Here is an 11182-nt window from a genome sequence, read left to right on the forward strand (position 1 = left end):
AATATATATTTTATAACCTCATATAATTAATAAATATATTAAAACTAAATACACTTTCTTCTCTTGTTATTTATTTAAAAGAACATTAAAGGGACAGTTTACTCAAAAATGTTCTCCCCTTTAATTTGTTCCCAATGATCCACTTTACCTGCTGGAATGTATTAATTGTTTACAAGTATGTAAATGTAAAAAATGTGTATAAAATTTGTAATAAAAAAAATTATATAAATGTTAAAAAGGTATATAGTATATGACAAGGCATTTGAATGGAAAGTGCTAGAAAGTGTGTTAGTCTGACATCAATATTGGGGAAGATATTTGAAGGGATTATAAGGGATTATATTGATGATCATATACGTGTAAACAAGATTATGAGTTAAAATCAGCATGGTTTTATGAGAAATAGACCATGTCAAACTAATCTAATTAGATTATATGAGGAAGTAAGTAAATATATAGATAAAGGGCAATCAGTTAATGTGATACTTAGATTTTGCAAAGGTGTTTTAAACACTGCCACATGAGAGATTAATGCATAAAAATGAAGGGACTGGAAATAGCTGGAAATGTTAGATCATGGATACATAACTGGATAAAAGATAGGGAGCAATGAGTAGTAGTGAATGGGTCATACTCAGATTGGACAAAGGTAATCAGTTTCCCCCCAGGGATCAGTACTGGGCCCTGTTCTTTTTAATATTTTTATTAATGACTTGGAGCAGGCGACATCTCTATTTTTACAGATTATACTAAATTAAGTAAGGTCATTAGGTCAGAGCAGGATGAACTTTCGTTACAAAGGTCTCTGCGAAAATTAGACGTATGGGCAGGTTCATGGAAAATGAGATTTACATAGTAACATAGTAGATGAGGTTGAAAAAAACCCAAAGTCCATCGAGTTCAACCTATACAAATCTAAAATATATACAAAAAGCTCCAGTTAACATTAAATAATCCCACTAAAAGGTGACCCATTTAATACTAGCAATCATATCCATGAATTTTGTTTATTGACAGAAATGTATCCAAACAATTTTTAAATGTATCTAGAGTATTGGCATTCACTACCTCCTTTTGTAATGAGTTCCACAATTTTATTGATCTTACAGTGAAAAAACGTTTCCATTGCAGGAGATTAAATCTCCCTTCCTCCAACCTTAAATTGTGACCTCTGGTCACAAACAATTTTCTTGGAATAAACAGAGTTTCTGCCATCTTTGTATATGGGCCTTGAATATATTTATATAAAGTAATCATGTCACCTCTTAAGAGCCTTTTTTCTAAAGGAAACAGACCCAGTTTGGCTAGCCTCTCCTCATAGCTTAAATTCTCCAATCCCCTTATTAGCCTTGTGGCCCTTCTCTGAACTTTTTCTAGTTCTGCAATATCTTTTTTTGCGATCGGTCCCCAGAACTGCACTCCATACTCAAGGTGAGGTCTTACCAGGGATTTATATAGCCTCTTTTAATACATGCTAGTATCTTATTAGCCTTTGAAGCCGCTGCCCTGCATTGTGCACCCATTTTTAGCTTGTCATCTATTACTGCCCCCAAATCCCTTTCCTCCTGTGTTTGGCTAAGTCTTGTCCCATTTAAATAATACATTGCCTGCTTATTTTTACTTCCAAAATGTAGAACTTTGCATTTTTCCGTATTAAATCACATTTTCCATTTACCTGCCCATACTTCTAATTTTTGCAAGACCCTTTGTAACGAAAGTTCATCCTGTGCTGACCTAATGACCTTACTTAACTTAGTATCATCTGCAAAAATAGAGATGTCGCTATTTAATCCTTGCTCCAAGTCATTTATAAAAATATTAAAAAGAATAGAGCCCAGTACTGGTCCCTGGGGGACTCCACTGATTACATTTGTCCAATCTGAGTATGATCCATTTACTACTACTCGTTGCTCCCTATATTTTATCCAGTTATTTATCCATGAGTTAACATTTTCAGCTATTCCCAGTCCCTTAATGTTGTGCATTAATCTCTCATGTGGCACTGTATCAAATGCCTTCTAAGTATATCACATCAACTGATCCCCCTTTATCTATATTTTTACTTACTTCCTCATAGAATCTAATTAAATTAGTTTGACATGATCTATTTCTCATAAAACCATACTGATTAGAACTGATAATCGTGTTTACACGAATATGCTCATCAATATAATCCCTTATAATACCTTCAAATATCTTCCCCAATATTGATGTCAGACTAACTGGTCTATAGCTTCCTGGATCATCCCTACTTCCTTTTTTGAAGAGTGGCACCACATCAGCTTTACGCCAATCCTCGGGTACCCTGCCTGAGGATAATGAGTCTTGAAAAATTAAGAGTAGAAGTTTGTCTATAACAGTGCTAAATTCCCTTAACACCCTTGGGTGTATTCCATCTGGGCCTGAAGTTTTATTTACTTTAATATTATCCAATTGGTTCCTGATATCCTCTATACATAACCCAGTTAATGGTATGGGCTGGCAAGTTCTATTTTGTTCCAAAGTATCATCCAATGGTTCCTCTCTTGTGTATACTGAAGAAAAAAAAATGGTTTAGTATCTCAGCCTTCTCCCTGTCACTGTTAATCATGCTACCCTCCACGCATTTTAATGTACATATATTGTTTTTCTTAGATTTTTTTGCTATTTATGTATTTAAAGAACCTTTAGGGTTAGTCTTAGAATCCTTTGCAATTAATTTTTCATTATCAATTTTGGCTAATTTGATTGCTTTTTTGCATCCTTTGTTACATTCCTTATAAATATGGAATTTTGAGTATGTACTATTTTCTTTGAATAATTTAAATGCCCTAGGTTTTTTCATAATTTCGCTTAACACATTTATAATCAGCCTCATTGGCTTGGATTTTTTATTTTTATTTTTATAACCATATGGTATTTGTTGATATGTATATTTATTTAACAAAGTTTTAAATGTTATCCATTATTCCTCTGTATTTTTATTAGAGAATACTTTGTCCAAAGTATACGGGAAAATGCAAGGTTCTGCATTTTGGAAGTAAAAAAAAGCAGGCAATGTATTATTTAAATGGGACAAGACTTAGTCAAACACAGGAGGAAAGTGATTTGGGAGTAGAAATAGATAAGCTAAAGATGGGTGCGCAATGCAGGGAAGCGGCTTCAAAGGCTAATAAGATACTAGCATGTATTAAAAGTGGGATTGATTCAAGGGAGGAAAGCATAATTCTGTCACTATATAAATCCCTGGTAAGACCTCACCTTGAGTATGGAGTGCAGTCCTGGGGACTGATCGCAAAAAAAGATATTGCAGAACTAGAAAAAGTTCAGAGAAGGGCCACAAAGCTAATAAGGGGAATGGAGAATTTAAGCTATGAGGATAGGCTCGCCTATTTTTTTATCTTTAGAAGGCGCTTGAGTGATGACATGATTACTTTATATAAATATATTCAAGGCCCATATACAGAGATGGCAGAAGCTATGTTTATTCCAAGAAAAAGTATTTCTATTACCCTTATAATGGAATATTAAATAGTTTATTTAACACAGCCAGTGGAAGAAATGACACTCCCAGTGGGTTATAGAAGAGCTAAGGTAATAAAATATACATTTTTCCTTTGTTCTTTCCAAGTTTTGGTGATTGGTTTATGGACAGATATAAGATAAAGAACCAGGTATATGTTCAAAATGTGTTAAAGTATTGAGATCTGATTATACCTACAAGCTCAACCCATTTTATTAGGTTGTGGCTTCAAAACACAAAATCAGCTAATTTATATACACAAATAAGCCTTACAGGGACACTGAAACCAATTTTTTTCTTTTGTAATTCAGAAAGAGCATGCAATTTTAAGCAACTTTTTAATTTACTCCTATTATCAATTTTTCTTCGTTCTCTTGCTATCATTATTTGAAAAAGAAGACATCTAAGCTTTTTTTTGGTTTCAGAACTCTGGACAGCACTTTTTTATTTGTGGATGAATTTATCCACCAATCAGCAAGGACAACCCAGGATGTTCACCAAAAATGGGCCGGCATCTAAACTTACATTCTTGCATTTCAAATAAAGATACCAAGAGAATTAAGAAAATTTGACAATAGGAGTAAATTAGAAAGTTGCTTAAAATTTCATGCTCAATCTGAATCACGAAAGAATATTTTTGGGTACAGTGTCCCTTTAAAAAAGCAAATCTCATTCATTTTATACTATGCAGCTGGTAAAAAAAGTAATTGGAAACACATTAACGGAAAATCAATTTTATAGTATATTGTCCCTTTAAGCACCTTGTTATTGCAATATTGTTCTGTTACCTTACAATAGATTAACATATCAACAGAGCGTGAATATTTTAGAACACATTGGGCTAGATTGCAAGTGGTGTACCATTGTTAGCGTGGGTTGCATGCTAACAATTTAAGCTATGAGGATAGGCTCGCCAAACTGTTTTTTTTTTATCTCTAGAAAAAAGTCGCTTGAGAGATGACATGATTACTTTATATAAATATATTCAAGGCCCATATAAAGAGAAGGCTGAAGCTATGTTTATTCCAGGAAAATTGTTTGTGACAAGAGGTCACAATTTAAGTTTGGAGGAAAGGAAATTTAATCTCCTGCAACGGAAACGTTTTTTCTCTGTAATAGCAATAAAATCGTGGAACTCGTTACCAAAGGAGGTAGTGAATGCCAATACCCTAGATATATTTAAAAATGTTTTAGATACATTTCTGGCTAGAAACAAAATTCATGGATATGATTGCTAGTATTAAATGGGTCACCTTTTAGTAGGATTAATTTAAGCTCAACTTGAGCTTTTTGTAAGTAGGTTAGATTTGTAAAGGTTGAACTCAAAGGATTTTGGTCTTTTGTCTACCTCATCTACTATCTTACTCTATATATATATATATACACACACAGTAGATACATACATGTACAAAGTACCTTTACCTATATATATAAGACAAAAATAAATTTAAAACATGAACCCAGAGTCTAAACACCCCTAAGCTTACACTTATTAACCCCTCATCTGCCGCCCCCGCTATCGCTGACACCTGCATTTTATTATTAACCCCTAATCTGCAGCTCCGGACACTGCCGCCACCTACATTATCCCTATGAACCCCTAATCTGCTGTCCCTAACATCACCGACACCTACATTATATTTATTAACCCCTAATCTGTCCCCCCCAACGTTGCCACCACCTACCAACACTTATTAACCCCTAATCTGCCGACTGGACATCACCGCCACTATAATAAATGTATTAACCCCTAAACCACCGCACTCCCGCCTCGCAAACACTATAATAAATTTTATTAACCCCTAATCTGTCCTCCCTAACATCGCCGCCACCTACCTACAATTATTAACCCCTAATCTCCTGTCCCCAACGTTGCCGCTACTATAATAAAGTTATTAACCCCTAAACCTAAGTCTAACCCTAACCCTAACACCCCCCGAACTTAAATATAATTTAAATAAATCAAAATAAATTTACTATAATTAAATAAATTATTCCTATTTAAAACTAAATACTTACCTATAAAATAAACCCTAATATATCTATTTTAGGATTTATATTTATTTTACAGGAAACTTTGAATTTATTTTAACTAGGTACAATAGCTATTAAATAGTTAATAACTATTTAATAGCTACCTAGTTAAAAAAATTACAAAATGACCTGTAAAATAAATCCTAACACTACACTATCAATAAATTAATTAAATAAATTACCTACAATGATCTAAAATAAAATACAATTAAATAAACTAAACTATATTACAAAAAAAACAAACACTAAATTACAAAAAATAAAAAATATTACAAGAAGTTTAAACTAATTACACCTAATCTAAGCCCTTTGCGGGGCATTGCCCCAAAGTAATGTATAATTTTACTTATTTTTAAATAACATTGCTCTGATTTTCAGACTCCTAACCAAGCCCCAAAGTTTTATTTGAATACCGTCAGCTACCTTCTCCAGCTTTCTCCTGTTTGTGTAAAGGGTCTTTTCATGTGCAAAAGAAGGGGGGGGGGAGTGTCTTATTTCCCACTTGCAGTGGGCTTTCCAGCTACCTTTTCAACAGAGCTAAACTGAAAGCTTCTAAGTACGTTTTTAAACCATTTTATACTGGATTTTTATAACAGTATCTGTGCATCTTATTCTTTATAATAGTGTCTATTACATGCAGTTATATGAAAATGAGTGTATACTGTCCCTTTAAGTACTGAAGTTTTCCAAATCTCTTCCGCAAATTTAATATGCGCTTAACCTCGTATTCGTCATGATTGTTTACAGAAATTGGAGGTCCTTGAGGTTATATTCTTCGGGGATTTTGATTTTACGTAAGGTTAAAGTAGGGAAACATGGAATGTTGGATGAATGGTGTAGTGCTTAGGTAACTGAAGAGTTACGGTAGAAGGGCTAAGTATCCGGATGATAGGGAATGGCCCTATGAATCTGCTGCTGTTTCCCCAAGCAACCTCAGATCATACAAGCACCTGGCGATATCGCTATATTCGAGTAAAGAAACCTTTCTGTGCATGTTTTTATATCTTATATTGTGAGTATTCTGGTCAAAGTTTTTTGTTAATAAAGTGCTGTTTGTTCATACAATATTGCACTATCGGAGTCTATCGGTTTGTATTCACAGACTGCGCTGTTTTCTGTGGGATTGGAGTTCCTATGAACTGGCTTGCAAGTTTCTTTGAGGGTACTTGCAAGTGTAAATTCTTGGTAGACAACCAGACTAAATCGGATATTTTGTAATTAGGGTTATAATAAACTTTTTGTCTTGTTTTAGCCTCTGACAATTGTTGTTTGGGGGTTATTAAATATTATTTTTTCACTAATAAATTTAAATATCAAAATATAAATTTAGCATTACCATATAAATCAATTAATAAAAAACAGAGCTTTAAACTTCAAGATAGTTCTCAAGTAAGTAAGATTTGTTTTGTTTATTTTTTTAGATACTGGCAGTTAAAATATAATATCCATTTGAAACACAAGAACACTAAAACAAAACAAATCAATTGACATTGCTGACCACTCATTTCATTTCATTTTTTGTTAAATACCCATTGTCTTAGAGAATATATGGAAACAAAATGAGCAACACATGTAAAAGTCACACACATAAAAAACAATAGAACTATACATTTTCCATAGTAGACAGAAAGAGACTCAGTGTTATATTAAATGTTTGCAGACATCAGCAGCAGAGGGTGTATAAAAGGGATGTGCTCATTGCTATAGACAGCAGCAAACACTTGCTTCAGAATACCAATCAAAATGGTTAAGGTAAGGAATGATATAGAGCACTTATTAGATATTAATTCTTACTTAGGGTCAAATTGTTCTCTTACTCTGTTGCTTCCATTTTCATTCATTTTTGCAGTGAAGAATAATGTAAACATACTGAATGTATTATTCTCTTTTTAGATCATCTTCTACGAAGACAAGAACTTTCAGGGCCGCTCCTATGAGTGCAACTCGGATTCTTCAGACCTGAGCTCATATTTTAGCCGCTGCAACTCTATCCGGGTAGAAAATGGCAACTGGATTCTTTATGAACAGCCAAATTACAGGGGACACCAGTACTATCTCAGGAGAGGAGAATATCCTGATTTCCAGCAATGGATGGGTTACAATGACTCCATCAGATCCTGCCGTCTGACTCCACAAGTATGAATTAGTTATGATGTGCTAGATGTGTTTTCTACAATTCAGACATATGAAATAGCATTTTGCTTAGCATTATAATAGTATTTAGAAAAGTATACAGTACTGCTGATCCTTTTCAGTACCAGGCAGTATTCTGATTACGAGTAGTAGTTTTAGGGTATGCTTGGTAGTGTTAATTTTTTTTTTTTTTTTGTAGCATTCTTCACAGCCTTCAAAGTTGCCACTTTTCTTCTTTTTTTATTCCAGTGATCTAACTAGGGTTGAAAGAGGAGTAATGAAGAATTAAAAAAAAAAAAAAAAAAAATGTGACATTCAATTATGTGGTTTTAGCACAGTTTACCTTTGTAGTCTAGAAACTCCCTGTTATATTTATATATGTGTATACTTGTAAAGGTATATATGTGTATATTTGTATATCTATCTATCAATATATCTATATATGTACTGTATATGCATATATGAGAAAACATCTATTTCGCTTGTGTCTATGTAATATTTCTCACATAATTAATCCATTTATGAATTTACACCTCTGTTAATCTAAGTTATTAATACAATTTGATAAGATGAACACAAAATGGATAACAATATGAAGGCAAAGATTGAAGTGACTTTAAACAAAAAAAAAAACAAAAAAAATCATGCATATGAAAAAGAAGTGACTGAGCATGTTCAAAATATATCTGCATTTTAAGGGTGCATTTTAATTGGTTTCATTTCATTATGAAACTGCTGTGCACAGACCACTGATAATAATTTAGTAACTGCTTCCTGGCTGATAAGTACATTTATTGGTTGATAGAGATTTTTTTTCAGAGTCATAAACACAAAATGTAGTTTTAATTGGGACAGGAACATCTATTTTTCAAAATCCAAAGAAAAAAAAAAAATCTATTAACTATTTATAGATAAATCATCTCAAAAAGTATAACAAATACACATATTTAATCTGTATCTTTATCAGGTGTTTGGCTAAACATATATAACTTTTTTCTTTTCTAAATTAAGCACCGTGGCCCATTTAGAATTAGGATCTATGAGAGAGAAGACTTTAAAGGTCAGATGATGGAGTTCACTGAAGATTGTCCTCAAGTCTATGAGCAATTCCGTTACCATGACATCCACTCCTGCAATGTGTTTGATGGTCACTGGGTGTTCTATGAAGAGCCTAACTACAGGGGGCGCCAGTACTACCTGAGACCCGAAGAGTACAGAAGATACACTGATTGGGGAGCTATGAATCCTAGAATTGGTTCCTTCAGACGAGTCATGTTTCATTAACATATATATTTTATAACCTCATATCATTAATAAATATATTAAAACTGAATAAACTTTCTTCTTTTGTTGTTTATTTAAAAGAACATTAAAGGGACAGTTTACTCAAAAATGTTCTCCCCTTTAATTTGTTCCCAATGATCCACTTTACCTGCTGGAGTGTATTAATTGTTTACAAGTATGTAAACGTAAAAAATGTATATAAATTTGTAATAAAAAAATTTATATAAATGTTAAAAAGGTATATAGTATATGACAAGGCATTTGAATGGAAAGTGCTAGAATGTGTGTTAGTCTGACATCAATATCGAGGAAGATATTTGAAGGGATTATAAGGGATTATATTGATGAGCATATACGTGTAAACAAGATTATGAGTTAAAATCAGAATGGTTTTATGAGAAATAGACCATGTCAAACTAATCTAATTAGATTATATGAGGAAGTAAGTAAATATATAGCTAAAGGGCAATCAGTTAATGTGATACTTAGATTTTTCAAAGGTGTTTTAAACACTGCCACATGAGAGATTAATGCACAAAAATGAAGGGACTGGGAATAGCTGGAAATATTAGATCATGGATACATAACTGGATAAAAGATAGGGAGCAATGAGTAGTAGTGAATGGGTCATACTCAGATTGGACAAAGGTAATCAGTGTCCCCCAGGGATCAGTACTGGGCCCTGTTCTTTTTAATATTTTTATTAATGACTTGGAGCAAGGATTAAATAGCGACATATCTATTTTTGCAGATTGTACAAAATTAAGTAAGGTCATTAGGTCAGAGCAGGATGAACTTTCGTTACAAAGGGCTCTGCGAAAATTAGAAGTATGGGCAGGTAAATGGAAAATGAGATTTACATAGTAACATAGTAGATGAGGTTGAAAAAAGACCGAAGTCCATCGAGTTCAACCTATACAAATCTAAAATATATACAAAAAGCTCCAGTTAACATTAAATAATCCCACTAAAAGGTGACCCATTTAATACTAGCAATCATATCCATGAAATTTGTTTATGGACAGAAATGTATCCAAACAATTTTTAAATGTATCTAGAGTATTGGCATTCACTACCTTCTTTGGTAATGAGTTCGACAATTTTATTGCGCTTACAGTGAAAAAACGTTTCCATTGCAGGAGATTAAATCTCCCTTCCTCCAACCTTAAATTGTGACCTCTGGTCACAAACAATTTTCTTGGAATAAACAGAGTTTCTGCCATCTTTGTATATGGGCCTTGAATATATTTATATAAAGTAATCATGTCACCTCTTAAGAGCCTTTTTTCTAAAGAAAACAGACCCAGTTTGGCTAGCCTCTCCTCATAGCTTAAATTCTCCAATCCCCTTATTAGCCTTGTGGCCCTTCTCTGAACTTTTTCTAGTTCTGCAATATCTTTTTTTGCGATCGGTCCCCCGAACTGCACTCCATACTCAAGGTGAGGTCTTACCAGGGCTTTATATAGTGACATAATTATGCTTTCCTCCCTTGAATCAATGCCTCTTTTAATACATGCTAGTATCTTATTAGCCTTTGAAGCCGCTGCCCTGCATTGTGCACCCATCTTTAGCTTGTTATCTATTACTGCCCCCAAATCCCTTTCCTCCTGTGTTTGGCTAAGTCTTGTCCCATTTAAATAATACGTTGCCTGCTTATTTTTACTTCCAAAATGTAGAACTTTGCATTTTTCTGTATTAAATCACATTTTCCATTTACCTGCCCATACTTCTAATTTTTGCAGGTCCCTTTGTAACGAAAGTTCATCCTGCACTGACCTAATGACCTTACTTAACTTAGTATCATCTACAAAAATAGAGATGTCGCTATTTAATCCTTGCTCCAAGTCATTTATAAAAATATTAAAAAGAATGGGGCCCAGTACTGATCCCTGGGGGACTCCACTGATTACCTTTGTCCAATCTGAGTATGATCCATTTACTACTACTCGTTGCTCCCTATCTTTTATCCAGTTATTTAACCATGAGTTAACATTTTCAGCTATTCCCAGTCCCTTAATTTTGTGCATTAATCTCTCATGTGGCACTGTATCAAATGCCTTTGCAAAATCTAAGTATATCACAGCAACTGATTCCCCTTTATCTATATTTTTACTTGCTTCCTCATAGAATCGAATTAAATTAGTTTGACATGATCTATTTCTCCTAAAACCATACTGATTAGAACTGATAATCGTGTTTACATGAATATGCTCATCAATATAATCCCTT

General features: G+C 33.5%; 1 pseudogene; it reads left to right on the forward strand.

Moving 5' to 3' along the window:
• Positions 1–6439: 6439 nt before the first annotated feature.
• LOC128659539 (gamma-crystallin 1-like) lies at positions 6440–9000 on the forward strand (annotated as a pseudogene).
• The last annotated feature ends 2182 nt before the right edge of the window (positions 9001–11182 follow it).

Source organism: Bombina bombina, chromosome 1 (genome assembly GCF_027579735.1).
Source record: "Bombina bombina isolate aBomBom1 chromosome 1, aBomBom1.pri, whole genome shotgun sequence".
Lineage (NCBI taxonomy): Eukaryota > Metazoa > Chordata > Amphibia > Anura > Bombinatoridae > Bombina > Bombina bombina.